The sequence below is a fragment of the Adiantum capillus-veneris genome, chromosome 14 (assembly GCF_014529385.1).
Source record: "Adiantum capillus-veneris isolate H3 chromosome 14, ASM1452938v2, whole genome shotgun sequence".
NCBI lineage: Eukaryota > Viridiplantae > Streptophyta > Polypodiopsida > Polypodiales > Pteridaceae > Adiantum > Adiantum capillus-veneris.
In genome coordinates, this window is record NC_140944.1 from 123568187 (window position 1) to 123583747 (window position 15561).

The window sequence follows — 15561 nt, forward strand, 5'->3', positions numbered from 1 at the left end:
AGCGTAGAAAATTGGATGATAAGGCTGTCAAATGTATTTTTGTTGGTTATAGTGCTGAAAGCAAAGGTTACAGGTTGTATCATCCGCAAACAAAGCGTATTTTGGTTTCATGGGATGTAGTGTTTGTGGAAGATTCTATTCAGTCCTTGCTGTCATGTACTAGAGACAATAATGTAAGGTCACATGACATTTATGACACTTTGTTGCCTCTTTTCAGTGGTTGAAGTTCAAATGTAAATTCCAATGAGGCAAATGTACAGCCTATGGGGGTTTCCAAAAGTGTTATAGATCGACCTATTACTGATGTAGATGTACATGATGTACTTGATGAGGAAAGGGCTGAAAATGGGAAGGGTAGAGGTATGCCAAAATGGCTGGTGCACACTTTGTGTGATAGTAAACTGGATGCACCTTTGTCTAGTCGTACTCGTTCAGGCTCTCTCCATGCATCTTATGCATCAGATTGTTATGCTTTGGCTGTGTCTAGCTTACATGATGTTGAGGAACCTCTGTCTTTTGATGAAGCACAGAATTCAGAAAATTGGATGGCTGCCATGCAATCAAAATATGATGCACTTATAAAAAACGAAACATGGACTTTATGGGATTTTCCTCCTGGCAAAAAGGCCATTGGTACGAAGTGGGTTTACAAGTTGAAATGCAAGCCGAATGGTGAGATCGATCGCCATAAGGCTCGACTTGGTTCAAAGGGTTATGCAAAGCAAAAAGGCATAGACTATGAAGAGACTTTTGCTCGTACTTGTCGTATGACTACTGTGCATTTTCTACGTGCATTGGCATCTCATTTTGGTTGGGATGTACATCAATTAGACATTCTTACTGCTTTCTTGAATGGTGACATATTTGAGGAAGTTTATGTAACGCAGCCTCGTGGTTTTGTCAAGAAAGGACAAGAGGACAAAGTGTGCAGATGTAAGAAGGCTTTGTATGGGTTGAAGCAATCTCCTCGTGCTTGGTATGAGAAAGCTGACACTCGTTTGGTCAAACAAGGCTTTCGTAACAGTCCAACAGAAAGCACATTGTATGTAAAGCGTGAGGGTGATGTACTTCTCATTGTGGTTCTTTATGTCGATGATTTGCTGATCACTGGACCAAATGAGAGACATATTGCTGAATTCAAGGATGATTTGAATGCTACTTTCAAGATGAAAGATTTGGGGCTGTTGCATCATTACTTGGGTAGACACTTTAAGCAGTGTGATGGTGGTATTGCCTTGTGTCATAAAAGTTGCATAGAGACATTGCTATGTAAGTTTGGACTTGAGGATTGCAAACCTATTGCCACTCCCATGGAAACAGGTTTGAAGTTTAGTCTACATGATGCTAGTGATCCTGCTGATGTCACTCTTTACCAAACTTCTGTTGGCTGCCTCATTTATGTATGCAACACAAGGTCGGATATTCAATTTGCAGTCTCACAGGTCAACAGATTTATGCATAGCCCAGGGCCTAAGCATTGGCAGGCTGTCAAGAGGATTTTCCGCTACCTTCGTGGCACTTTACATCTTGGCTTGTTTTATCCCAAGGGGGGATCATTGTCGCCAGACTTGCATGCTTTTTTGGACTCAGATTGGGTTGGTTGTTTTGACATGCGAGTGTCCCACAAGTGGTTTTGTTTCATGCTTGGCAGTTCATGTATATCATGGTTGAGCAAGAAGCAACCTATTGTGGCCACTTCTAGTTGTGAGGCTGAGTATAGGGCAGTCTTCACAGCTATGGCTGAGTGTGTATGGCTCGGACGCCTTATGGCTGATTTGGGTGTTGGACAGGACACTGCCAACACTATCTACACTGACAGTCAGAGCACATTGGCAGTTGTGAGGAACCTAGTTTTTCATGCTTGCACAGAGCATATTGAGGTGCATTACCACTATGTCAGGGAGAGGCTCTTAGCAAGAGTGATCAGCTTGGCTTATGTGCCAATACAGAGCAACCTTGCCGATCTTTCCACAAAGGCGTTATCTCATGAGAAGTTCGAAGCTTTTCGCAAAGCTTTTGGCTTACTCCCCTTTGTGGGATGATCATGTCCTCAGGGCATGGCACTTCCCTTTACTCATGTGCCAGCTCTCGTTCACCGCATCACTCCAGGGGGGATTTGTTACCATATGCATGTGGTAGTGATGTGTGTGAACAATAGGACTGCCGGGGCATTTTTTCCCTCTTTAGGAGGTTTTTTGCCCCGTGCATTATTGTGTGCCTTGAGCTTCCTTCGTATTCTCCAAGCTGTGTGTGTTTCTCTGCAACCCTAATTCCAACAAAAACTTTCCACTTGCATTCTAATATTGGGCTCTCTTGATGCTCTGTCATGCTTAACATTTGGTCCACCATATTAGCATATATAAGTGCTTGTTTGAAGTCTAGACGTAGGTATGAACGATTCACATCATGATTGGAGGCTACATGCTCAGGTCTTTTACCACATTTGAGGTCAATACATAGCATCCTATGATCCGATTCCGGATTCCATTCACCAAGTGTAAAGCTTTGTATGCATTCTAGAGTGGCTTTTGAAAACAACATATAGTCCATGATGCTATCACCATTGTGCTTTCTACATGTAAAGTCAGTGGTGCCTTGAGAGAGAGAGAGAGAGAGAGAGAGAGAGAGAGAGAGAGAGAGAGAGAGGTTGATTTTTGAGAGTTTGATCATCGTCTAGCAAAATTAACTATTTCGAATGTAACCACTGTGAATCCAAGAGATGGTGGCGGTATTGTTTTGCTTTTGTAGAACGTATAAGCAAACATCAGCGTTTTGAGAAGAGAGTGGATATGAAACGCCACCTTGAACAAAGCATCAATGTGAAAATGCAGTCCTACCACCGCTTCCAGTAGGTCGGACAAAGGGAAACATAAAAGCACACAAACCCACTTCTTCTAGGTCACACATTCAAAGCAAGTCTCGATTTTTTAATGTTGAGCACAAGCTTAAGAATGCTAGAAAGGCATACGATAAAAGCAAGAGAGAACAAGGAGAGTAAGGATGGGCGCTTTGCACACATAAGCAGAAATGAAAAAAAGCAAAGGAGTCATGGATAGATGAATTTGTCCAAAGGGGGGGCCATCTGTAAAAGAGCAATGTGCAACAATGGGCTTTAAAGACCCTAAGGTTCAATCCATTAAGACTTCCAAAATGCTAAGGTTCCAAAATTCAAAGGTTTTGTCCAACGGTCAAAGCTTAGTTTGGATGCTTAGTGTGTCTACCAAAAAAGTCTTCACAACTCCTACAAAGGAGGGGGCAAGCCTTGCAAGTAGGGGATGAGAGAGAAACACATACACACACACACACACACACTCACAAGCCTCCTTGGCACAAAGGGAATGAGGGACACATGTCAGCTCGCTAGCCCAAATGCCCACAAGATGTACTCAAATCCTAGGATGGCCATGGAGGTGGACCAATGAGAATTAGACTAGAGTAAATCTAGTTTAATCAATTTAAAAATGCTTAATAAAAGAACCAATAAGAATTAAGCTCTCTAGAAGACTATTAGACAGTCCCAAGGGGTCCAATGAGCATTCAACATCCCAATGGCTTGCCTGATTCCTATTGGCCAAGAGACAAAGGGGTCCAATGAGAGTTTAGTTGCATTAATTAACTACCTAAAGCTCTCACAAAAGGGGAAAGGGATACACATGTCAGAAGGCTACCACTTATGCTCCTGAAATCCTATTGGCTAAGCCTGGAGAGGTCCAATAGGGTGTCAGCAAGAGAAAATAGCATGAGGGGTCGAACAAGAGAGAGAGAGAGAGAGAGAGAGAGAGAGAGAGAGAGAGAGAGAGAGAGAGAGAGAGAGAGAGAGAGAGAGAGAGAGAGGGGGGGGGCTGATTTTCTCAAGTCATTATTCCACACACACTCACACAAGCTCATGTGTGAAGCAAGAAGACTCTCTCTCTCTCCTTCTGAAGCTTTAATGGAAAGCTTATCACCTACTCCAAGCTTGTGAGAAGGGAGGCCTACGCCAACAACTCTTGGCTTTGTGATGCAAATCCAACCAAGATCCAAGCTTCAATGCATGCTCATCTCCTCTACCATGCTAATTACTAAGCTAATATATGCTAATATGAGTGATTATGTGAGGAAATGTACATCTTTCTAATAAGACTCCTCCTTCTTCCTCTCAATCTACTCTCATACCCTGCTAGCTCTCACCATCTTCGAAGGTGTGTGAGGTCTTGGGTATGAGACCGTGAGAGAATTGATGTTGTGTTTGATAAGTGTTTTGCTTAGTGCTTGAAGTTCCCATCTTCATTGCACTAGCTAGTATTGAAGGAACACAAAGAATTGTATTGTAAAATGTCTCTCTTGATGGGAAAAACCTATAATACAAAGCCTTTTCCGGCTCCATGAAAATCCGGTCCTCAATTGTTGTCAATAGCTTAATTTCTCTCTTTTGAAGTATTGTTCATGCTATCTAACTAGGTGTTATGCTTTTTGTTGCTCTGTCCACCCAAGCACTATTGTTATTCTCATTAGGAACCTATTCTAATGAAATGCTCTCTATGTTCGTGTTATTTTCCGCTACACACAAGCTACTAGGCCATTAAATGTTACATTGGTATCAGAGCACAAGGTCTCTCTTTTCTTGCTCACGAAGGGAGGTCCTCAAGCTAGCTATAAATGGTTGGTATTATTAATTGCAATTGAGTAAGTAGAATAGGAATTTTTCAACCTTGCAGTGCGCTTGCCTTCGTGCAGATAACGGGGCATCACCGGCGAGAGCTATGGTCTTAATAGTGGAGTCCTACGGGGCTTGCTTATGGCTTAACCACTATTGAGCTATTAGAAGCTTGAGATGAGCCCCTCTCTTCTATTCCTTGCAATTAATGGTATTCGAGCCACGGGTACAATAGCTTGAGTCCTTTTTTCAAAGGGGTAAAGAGAAGTAGCAACTAGGGCTTGAAGTGCCAAAGTACACCTAGAATGGCTGACAATAGTAAAGAGAGTGAAATTAATGTTGATAACTTTAATTTTGCTAATGAGCAGGTTACTAATGATGCCCCTATGCTTGTTAACTACCTTGTTTCTAGGCTTCAACAAGCCATGGGCAATCCATCCCTCCAAAGTGAAGTGCAACAGCAGCTTCGTGCTCATGGGATTCTCCAAACTCCCCACCATGACGAGAGAGTACCTAGGAAGCCTCCTTGCGAGACTCCCAAAAGGGCCTCTCTCCGATTCGGGAAGAAGAAGAGGATCCATACGAAGGGCTCAAAAATTTGCTTCTTGATGATGCACCTCCTTATCAACGGAGAACTCAAGAGCCCCCATCAAAGTAACCAGAAAGAAGTGATTCTCCTGCCACCTCGGTGGAAATGGCTCCACGAAGATGACGGGCTAAACGCTCTCCATCGCCTCCTAAACGGAGAAGTCCATCGCACACTTCTCCACACCATAATTCAAAGAGGGATCTCAAAAAGCAAGAGAAGAAAAAGGCAAGAAAGAGGACACCATGTTCTCTATCTTCTTCATCCTCTTCCTCTTATGAAAGTGATGGCGCAGACAAAGAAGATCAAGGCAAGAGAAAGACGAGAAAGAGGTCACCCTCTTCTCCATCTTCCTCGAATTCTTCATCTTCTGGAGAAAGCGATTGTGCAACTTTTGAACCATCGAAAAGAAAAGGCCATAGGAAATCCTATGCCGCTGGGAAGAGGTCGTCCAAGCTCAAGAAGTTCAAAGAGGGAGGAAACAACGTCTCTTTCCTTACCTACGATGGCACCTTTGATGCTACGGACAAAGTCTTGGCTTTTATCCAACAATTTGATGCGGCGTTTTGAGATGAGGGCTTCACGGAGTCCTCTAAGCTACGCCATGTAGCTTGCACTTTCAAAAGTCCGCAAGGCAATGGTGGTCTAGCCTACGGGCCAATGGTGAAGCTCCAGAAACGTGGAAAGCTTTAAGAGCTTCCATTATGAAGTATTTTTTGGCCATCGATGCCAAAGACAAAGTACTCACCGAATGGAAAAGCTTGAAGCTCTCTCCCTACGAATCCATTCACAAATATGTAGACAAGTTTTGGGACCTACATCTCAAAGCCATTGTCTCCAAAAAGATGGATTTTGGAGAGCAAAAGCAGCAATTTTGTGCAGGCTTAACTAAATAAATGGCGGAGTATGTCAACTCCCAAAGGCCACGCACCATATCGGCGGTTATACACCATACTATGGTGGCTTCTTGAATCAATTTCCAAACAGGGGCTAAGAGAAATTCTAAGCCCACAGAAAACAAGGGTTCTAATTAGCCTAAGGGGAAGGACAATGTCCAAAAGTCTCCTAAGGGCAATTCCAACAAAGCTAAGGAGAAGGGAGTTTACAAAGGCAAAAACAAACTCTCTCCTGAAGAGGCTGAGCGTTATTGCAAAGATAACCGTTGTTTCAAGTGCGACAAGCAAGGGCACGTGTACCGCGCTTGTCCCCAAAAGAACACCCGCCATGAGCCTCCTAGAGCTACCTTGGTCAAAATCCAAGAAGAGGAAGCTCACCACAAAGGATCTCCTCTATGCCATGCTTGGGGAAAGGTAAGAGAACATGATGCTTTTATTCTCTTTGACCCTGGTTCTACTCACAAGTTCATATCCAGAGAGTTGGCCACCAAGATAGGCATACAAGCCTACGAGATGGGAGATGTCCTACCCCCGCAGACGGTGCTTTCAAGGGGCAAGAAGCTTCAGTCACTCCCTTAATCGAGAAATTGAGGCTCCATGTCCAAAGCTATGTGGACAAAGAGGACTTCTTTCTCTCTCCACTCAAGCACAAGGATATAATCCTAGGGGCACCATGGTTTGATTGCATGGCTGCCAATGTTAAGTTCCCTAAAAGAAGAATCTATTTTAGGTTCAGGGAAAAAGATATGTACATAGATGCTAAGGAAATGGGTAACACCATACCCATTATACATACGCAAGCTTTCAATAAGTCAATAAAGAGCTCTATTTCTGTGTACATGATTTTTGTTGAAGATTCTCAAAATGAACCTAATGCTTTAGCAAAAGAAAATATAAACAACCACAAGGAATTAGAGTTATCCAATTTTCTCAATGGGTTTCAAGATGTCTTTATTGACGACATCCCTTGTGAACTACCTCCTAAAGGAGGCAATGATGACCATGCAATTGAACTTCTTCCAGGAAGTTCACCGCCTAATAAACCTCGTTATAGAGTTTCTCAAGCTCAACAAGAGGAGATTATGCGGCAAGTGCATGAGTTAGTTGAGAAGGGCATGGTTAGGCCTAACTCATCTCCCATTTTGCTCACCTGTGCTATTAGTGCAAAAGAAAGACGGCACATATCGTATGTGTGTCGACTATAGAGCACTGAATAGGATCACTATCAAGAATAGGTTTCCCGTTCCATAGGTAGAAGACCTATTTGATAAGCTAGAAGGATCGACCTACTTCAGTAGGATTGACCTAAAAAGTGGCTATCATCAAATAAGGATAGTCGATCAAGACATTGTAAAGACCGCATTTCGCACTACGTTTGGTCTTTACGAATATATTGTCATGCCTTTTGGCTTGACCAACCACATTCAATCGCTTGATGGACAAGCTATGCCACACCGAACCTTTACTGGGATGTTCTTTGATGATATTATCATCTACTCTAATTCACTAGATGAACACAAGCAACACCTCCAAGTAATATTTCAAGTTCTAAGAGAGAATAAACTTTATGGTAATTGAAAGAAAAGTGAATTTTCTTGCAAGAGATTCAATATTTAGGTCACAAATATCTCTCAAGATGGCATCCAAATGGATCCATCAAATTTAGAGGTTATAAAAAAATGGCCTAAATCAAGGAATCTTCATGAACTAAGAAGCTTTATAGGTATGTGTGCATACTATAGATGGTTCATAGAAAAGTTCTCACAAATCGCAGGACCGTTACATGACCTAACAAAGAAAAACGTTAGGTATACATGGTCTACCAAGGAGAACAATGCTTTCGAAAAGCTTATCTCCCAACCTGTGCTTACACTACTGGATCTCTCAAAGCCATTTGAGGTCCAATGTGACGCTTGTGGTGATTGCCTTGGAGCTGTCTTGCTCAAACAAGGGCACGCCATAGGCTATGAATGTCGAAGGCTTGACCCTGTTGAGCAAGCTCTAGGCATATATGAAAAGGAACTCCTCGCATTTCTACATGTCTTAGACTCATGGAAGGACAATTGATTGGGGACTCCTTTCATTGTGCCAACGAATCACCAATGCCTTAAGTACTTCATGACACAGACCAAGCTCTCCGACAAACAAATTAGGTGGGCAAATTTCCTTTCGCAATTTCGTTTTCATATTGCTCATGTTGCTGGAAAGCATAATCAAATAGCCAATGCACTCTCAAGACGACTGAGAAGGAATGCGGTTTCCATAGCAACTCGCAATGCTCTATCTTCTATGATAGATGAGTATGCTATTGATCCCGATTTTAGAGATGTGATTGGCATGAACAATACTTTTGCAAGAGAAAGACTATTAGAGAACATGACAATAGTTGAGGACTAGATTTATTTGGAGCTGTTCCCCCCTCCAAAAGGCGTTTGGATTATAGATTCTCCCATCAAGAGAGACGGTACAATACAATCTTTGTGTTCCTTGTGACCTTGGTGATGCTATGAAGATGGAAAGATTCATGCATCACACTAGCATAACATAAACTTTGCAAAAAGCATCAACTATCCCAAGGCCTCAAACACCTTTGAAGGTGGAGAGAGCTAGCGGGGAATGAGGGTAGGGAGAGGAAGAAGAATCATTCATAGGAAAATGAAATAAATCCTCACTTATCATCACTCTTCTTGTCTAGCATAGTAATGAAGATGAAGAAGATGGCAAGCTTAAGCATTGAAGCATGGCTCTTGGTTGGATTTGCATTCCATAGCCAAAATTGTTGGTGTAGGCTCTCGAGAAACTTCTCAACAAGCTTGGAGAAGGAGATGGAGCTCTTGCACTTTGCACTCCACACAACGAGAGAATGTGTGTGTGAGAGAGAGTATACCCCCTCTCAAGCTTGGTCCACCCCTCTCTCTCTCTCTCTCTCTCGTATTATTTAATTATATCATTTAGACACGTGTCCTCTTTTTCCACTTTGAAAGAACTTAATTACTTATTTTTATGCATCTAAATTCTCATTGGACCCCTTTAAAGCCTATTCAATAGGATTCAAGCACATAATGAGGGCCACATGTGGAGGATTTTGACATGTGTCTTTTATGCTTCTTAAGTCATTTGGTTTGAATTGAACACTTCAAGCACTTAGTCAATTAAGCATGGAATCTGTTTATGCCTCTTGAGAGTTTATCTTTGAATTGAACACTTAAAGAACCTTAGTCTTTTAAGCATAAAAATCACCTCAAGCTTTGAGCAAAGTCCCACAAATACTTTAAGCACTTTAGTTAGCAAGCCGACAAGCACCTCATGCTTGGGTAGGATTCCCACCTCAAAGTCAACAGTCCTAGCTTGCCTAAGGTCAAAGGACTGTTTTAAACTACCTTTTGGACGTCTTTAATGAAGCTAACTCTAAGGTCTTTTAAGCTCCATTAGATGCAGGTTGCTCTTTGATATACTACCTCCTTTTAGACCTCTATTGAGATGTAACCATCTCTCCTCTTGGTCCCTTGCCGAGGTAAATCTAGAAACACTTATTGCACATTGCTCTTTGGTAGACCGTCTCCTTTTGGACCCTATTGAGATGCAACCATTTCTCTTTTTGGTCCCCTATTGAGATAGGTCTAGAAGCACGTATCTATATCCTAACTCTTGTTCCCCTTTCATCTTCCCATATTAAATGATCAGTTTAAAATGAGAAAATCATTTGGTAAAGTTAGATATCATATTTTATGACAATGCATGAGGAAGATTAGATGGACACTTCCTTGATGGTGTAAAGGATATCAATGAGCAACTTATTTCTGCAGGCAAAGTCATTTCTGACAGTGCCCTTGGGCAGACTGTTCTTGATGCTTTGCCAGATTCTTACCAGACTTCTGCTAGTACTTTGAGACTTATGACAAGGAAATCCAAAAGTTGTCAAGTTTGATGCATTATGCACATTGTTGATGCAAGAGTCACTTTTGAGAAAAAAAGACTAAACAGTGTGCAATGGAACATGCCATCATTGCTGCTCAATGCAAAGGTGGTAACAACAATGTAGCCACTTTCCATGGTTCTTCTACGAGTGGTAGATCACCTGTTTCTAATGCTTCTGCTGACAACAATTTGTTTGGGAATTTTTGTGATAAGGGCAAAAAAAAGAGATGCATTGCCATTATTGTAAAGCTAATAATCACTTGATCAAGCAGTGCCCAAAATTGGAGGCAAAAAAGGCTAAGACGAAAAAGGTTGGATCAACTACAAGGTCCAATACAATTGCATCTATTGTAGAGGCTTCTGTGAAAGGAGATTGTGATCCTGGTGTAGATGGAGAGTGGGCTTTTAGTGTAGAGTGTACTTATGATCCTCTTGTCCACAAGGCATACTTGTCAATTGCTACAGATTCATTTGACATTGGTGCTACAAAGCACATTACCTCACATCGTGATTTGTTTCCCTCTCTTGAGTTTTTCCCTCGTGGAAATCCAGTCACTTGTGCCAACAACGCCGTTGTTGGTTCAGGGAGTTGGAAAGATTGCGCTTACTGCAAAATGGTAGTTATTTTACACTTGTTGATGCATTATAAGTTCCTAGCATCAAGAAGAATCTTTTGTTTGTATCTGCACGTGCAAGACTTGGCCTTGTAGTCAAATTTGTGAATGACAGATGTACAATACGTGATCTCAGTTTTGGTAATGAAATTGTTGCATCTGTCATTTTATGTCGTGGGCTGTATAATCTCACTTTATATGAGAAGTGTGGGCAAAATTTTGCAAATGTAGTTGTAGATTCTAAGGCTATTTCATATGCAAAACTTTGGCATGCATGTTTTGGACATCTGAATTTTGCCAGTTTGTTGCGTTTGCCAAAATCTGATATGGTTGCTTCTTGACGCCTCTTGAAGCACTTGTCAAACATGTTTGTGAAGGCTGTATACTGGGTAAGATGCAGCATTCGAAGGATGGTTCAGTTAGGGCCACATGCCGATTGCAGCTTGTGCATAGTGATGTTGTGGACCCATGCAAACTCCGTCCTTGGGCAATTACCTTTACTTCGTGACCTTCATTGGTGATTAGTTTAGGCATGCATGGGTGTATCCACTTAAAGCAAAGTCCAAAGTGTTTATGTGCTTCAAACAATTTTCTACTATGGCTGAAAATGTCTCGAAATGTACTATGGGCACCCTCCATTCCGATCGAGAGGGGAGTATATGTCTCATGAATTTAATGCATTTCTGGCGAGTCGTGATATAAAACACCAATATATAATGTTGTATACACCTCAACAGAATGGTATTGCTGAGAGGAAAAACAAGTCTCTTATGGAAATGGAATGATGGATGGTCAAAAGTCAAGCTTTACCACATTTGTTTTGGCTTGAGGCATTATGTGTGCCACTTATGTACTTAACAGGTGTCCTACAAAAGCTTTATAGTCTATGACTCCTTATGAAGCATGACATGATAAAAGCCTTTATTGAGCACATGCGTGTTTTTGGTTGTTTGGCATATGCTTTGGTGCCACAAACACATCGCTAAAAATTGGATGATAAGGATGTCAAATGTATTTTTGTTGGTTATAGTGCTGAAAGCAAAGGTTACATGTTGTATCATCCATAAAAAAAAGTGTATCTTGGTCTCACGAGATTTTCTGTTTGTGGAAGATTTTGTTCAGCCCTTGTTATAATTCCAATGAGGAAGAGATTCTTCAATATATATTTCCTGAAATTTGCTCTCCATTTGTAAGCCATAAGTTAGGGCTTATGCAATACTTACATTATGATCATGCAACATCTCTTCCATAATCTTTTTCATTCCACCTTTTCCAAAATTGGTTTTAAGGTGTAAACCTACTTCCCTTAGGTGAATCTTACTATCTTTCCAAAAGACCAAATTTTTGCTCTTAGCTTCTTCAAATTCTTCGCAATCATTCTATATGTGATCAAGGCTATCACACCCTATGTAATGAAATTTCTCACTAACTTTTTGAGGGCTTGGTTGTATTTGATGTTGAGTTTTTATCATCAAACCTGAATTTTTTTAGGTTGAGGTTCAATTCCTGTATGCCCTTCACAAGCTCATCTAGAAGTCGCATCTCCACCTTCAAACCCTTTCTCTTTTGGTCACAGAAGTACAACTTCATCGATTGCATCAAAACATGTGCTAACCACAATTAATTTGTCAAGCCGCTTATGCCACAATTATATCTACTGCTTTAATCACCTCCTTCCAATCTGACTTCAAGCCTCATTGACCCGTCGATCCTCAAGAAGATCCCCCAAGTTCTTCTCCAATTTTTTATCAACAAATTTTACAAACAACTCCACTTTCTAAAGATAAAATGCTCTCTGCTCGGTTAATTCCCTGAGCAATTTTGGTGCAAACACACCCTTGTTCTACTATTGTACCCATTTCCTAAAACTTTTCTTAGTTACACGCTCTTTATCTTCAATGAAGTACTCCTCTTTGAGAGCTTTCTTAAATCCTGTCCATGTGTTTCCATGCATGATATAAATCTCATCAATTTGCACCCACAATTTTGGTGCCATGATCAAGGTAAAATTCTTAACCGTGGCTTGTTCATTCCCCCCTTTTTCCTCCATTGCATGCTCATAAATTTTGCAAAAAATTAGACACATCATGCCCTTCAAATTCACCCAATTTATTTGTTATCACTTGTCTTGCTTTTCACTCTCTAAATGCGATCACCTTTGCTTGCACCTTGGAGATATAAGCTATTTGTGCCATGGCAATAGGATACTGGTGATATTTAAGAAAACATATATGGCCAATATGTATGCCAAGTTCACTGCACTTCTTTGTATGCGAATGACTATGGGGTCTTGGACTAAAACATCGTGGGTGGCATTGCTTTTGTAGGCATGTGAGTGTTGTTTTTGCTCCCTTTTGTATTGTTTATTCACAAAATGACAAAAAGTGCAACATGTAAGCATTGTTTTTTATTGCGTTGGTGTCTTATATTCACAAAAGGACAAAAGTGGCTAACAAGAAACATGTTTGGAATGCTACCTTTGGGAGAGCATTGATCGCAAAATATGTATAAGATAACATCTCTCTCTCTCTCTCTCTCTCTCTCTCTCTCTCTCTCTCTCTCTCTCTCTCTCTCTCTCTCTCTCTCTCTCTCTCTCTCTTCTCCCAGTCTCTGGTCGTCCGGAGGATGGTCACACACTCATGATTATAGAGAGAGAGAGAGAAAAAACTATGACTTGTGGAATACCTTGAAAGATACTGGAATGGGAACTGGTCCCATCAGACAGCTTATTCCAGAGTTAGAGTTTAAAGCTATTCATTATATCGGCAGTTCAATTAATAAGAACTAGAACAAAGTACTAGACTAAAATAGAGAACTGACCTGGAATGATATTTTGAAATGAAAGACAAGGCTGGAAGACTGGAAATGATAGTTGCAGATTCAGATTAATAGCTCAAGTATAACCAGTACAATGTACAATGGGTTTAAGCTTAAGGTGATTACAGGAGTAAATCTAGAAGCTAAGAGCTCGTAAACCAAAAGTGTTTAGAAAGCCAAAAGCCAAAAAACTAAGAATCCCGATTAGAGTGTAGCGGGTCGAATTTATAGCTCTTAGGAGTTACTGCAGCAATTGCCTTCGATAATTACTGCCAGTGTAGCTGTTCTCACTTCCCGTTGGTCGGCCTTCTAAGGGGAAGTTCTCGCCTGCTGGGACTATCCTCGCCTTCTATATCCATCCCTCCTTTCTCGAATTTTGGTATAAATCTACCTGATTCTGATTTGGTGTTGAGAAAACCATCTGGTTTTTTGGTATGGCCATCTGGTTTTTTGCTTGTTGAGTGCTTGACACCCCTATAGTTGTAATTCCAAGGGTGCTCAACCAAGGAGATTCCAGTGCCTAACTGGGAAAATCCATCGTCTGATTTTGAGATGGAACTACCTAGTATCCTTCCACTGAACCCGCTTCCTCTTGCCCTTCTTTTGTGTTGGTGCCTCAGAAGTCCCAGTGCCTAAGTTTGTAAATGGCCTCCTGCTCAAGCTGATCCCGCCTTTCATTGGACATCTCAAATTCATAAGGCGTGAGGACGTTGTAGGATTTGGTGTTGGGATCATACAAACTATGTTTGCCCTTTATCAAACGGGTTCTGGCCAATGTATGACAATGCGAGGGTGTGTGGATGCATCCCTGCAAAAGAGGCTGATTCGTCTTAATTCTAGCTTCAAATAGAATCTCAGCCATCTCTCTGTATTGTGGCCCCAGTCCTGGTTTGGCAGCGATATCCTTCTCAGGAATCTTGGAAGACTCCACAGTCAGTTGAAGTAACTGATTTATGATCTTCGTTAATCCACAGAGCTGGATCTTACACTATCCCATACAGAGTTTGACCTTCTGCATTTCTCCATGCAGATCCATGACAGTATCCATTTTGAGGGCGTCATTGATCAGTGATTTCCAGGCTTTCCATTCCATAGTGGCTCGCTTATACCAATCTTGGAGTTCATTAGTGATGCTGAAGTAAGTGAGCCGATCCGCTGGTTCTGGATGATGAGGATACAAGGATGGAAAAAATCTAGGCAGTTCAGCCTCTTTAGCAGGTAATGCATACAGGAGAACTAGAGAATCAGACACAAACTCCATAAAATTGAGAACAGTTTGGTTCTTTTGCTGCATCATATTCCTAGAAATTCGGACCAGCTGAAAGAGTTTTTGGAGAGCAGTTGCATGTTCTCCTACTGTCATTTGAGTTCAGGGTCCTTTACTGCTGGAAGACTAATCTTTAATGATGGCCTGCACGCTCTGATCCAAAACTCCTCTAGCAATTTGCATCTGAAGCAAGACTTCTTTCAGTTGAGTCCTGACCTCCTTCATACATCTGTATGTAGGTCTGTTTCCTAGTAGTAGATCAAGTTCAAGAGCTAGAGAGTGTCGATCTATAGTGGATTGTCGCTGCCAATGTGGACTGATTGTCATATCATCAGAAGTCAGCGTCCACTCAAGTACCCTTTCCAGTAGCTGGATCCTGCTGGGATGCTCAGGTAATTGACACAACTCTTGATCATGAAAGGCAGCTGACTTCTAGTGCTGAATCATTTCTATGGCTCCTACATATAGCCTTTAGAAGCGTTCCAGATCAAAGATAAGAGTGTCATCCTCCAAATACTTTCTAGTAATAGGAGCTTGCTGAAGTCTTAATCTCTTGTTCAATGTGATGAGCTATAAGGAGCGTTGCTCATCAGCCTTAAAGGATGCAGTCACAGCTTTGGCTTTTCCTTTGCTGTCTGGAATGTGCCGTGACTAGTGTACTAGAGAATCTCCAATGTTGAATATTCATTGCTGCCAGCATCCTCTCAATCTTCTTAACCCCATACTTCTGGCAAAGCTCTTCTGGTCGCAATGCCTTCTTCTAGCTTTTGGTGTTGTTTGTATGGATCTGAATTCTTCTACTGGTGCCTTGTATTGTCAGGGTCTGA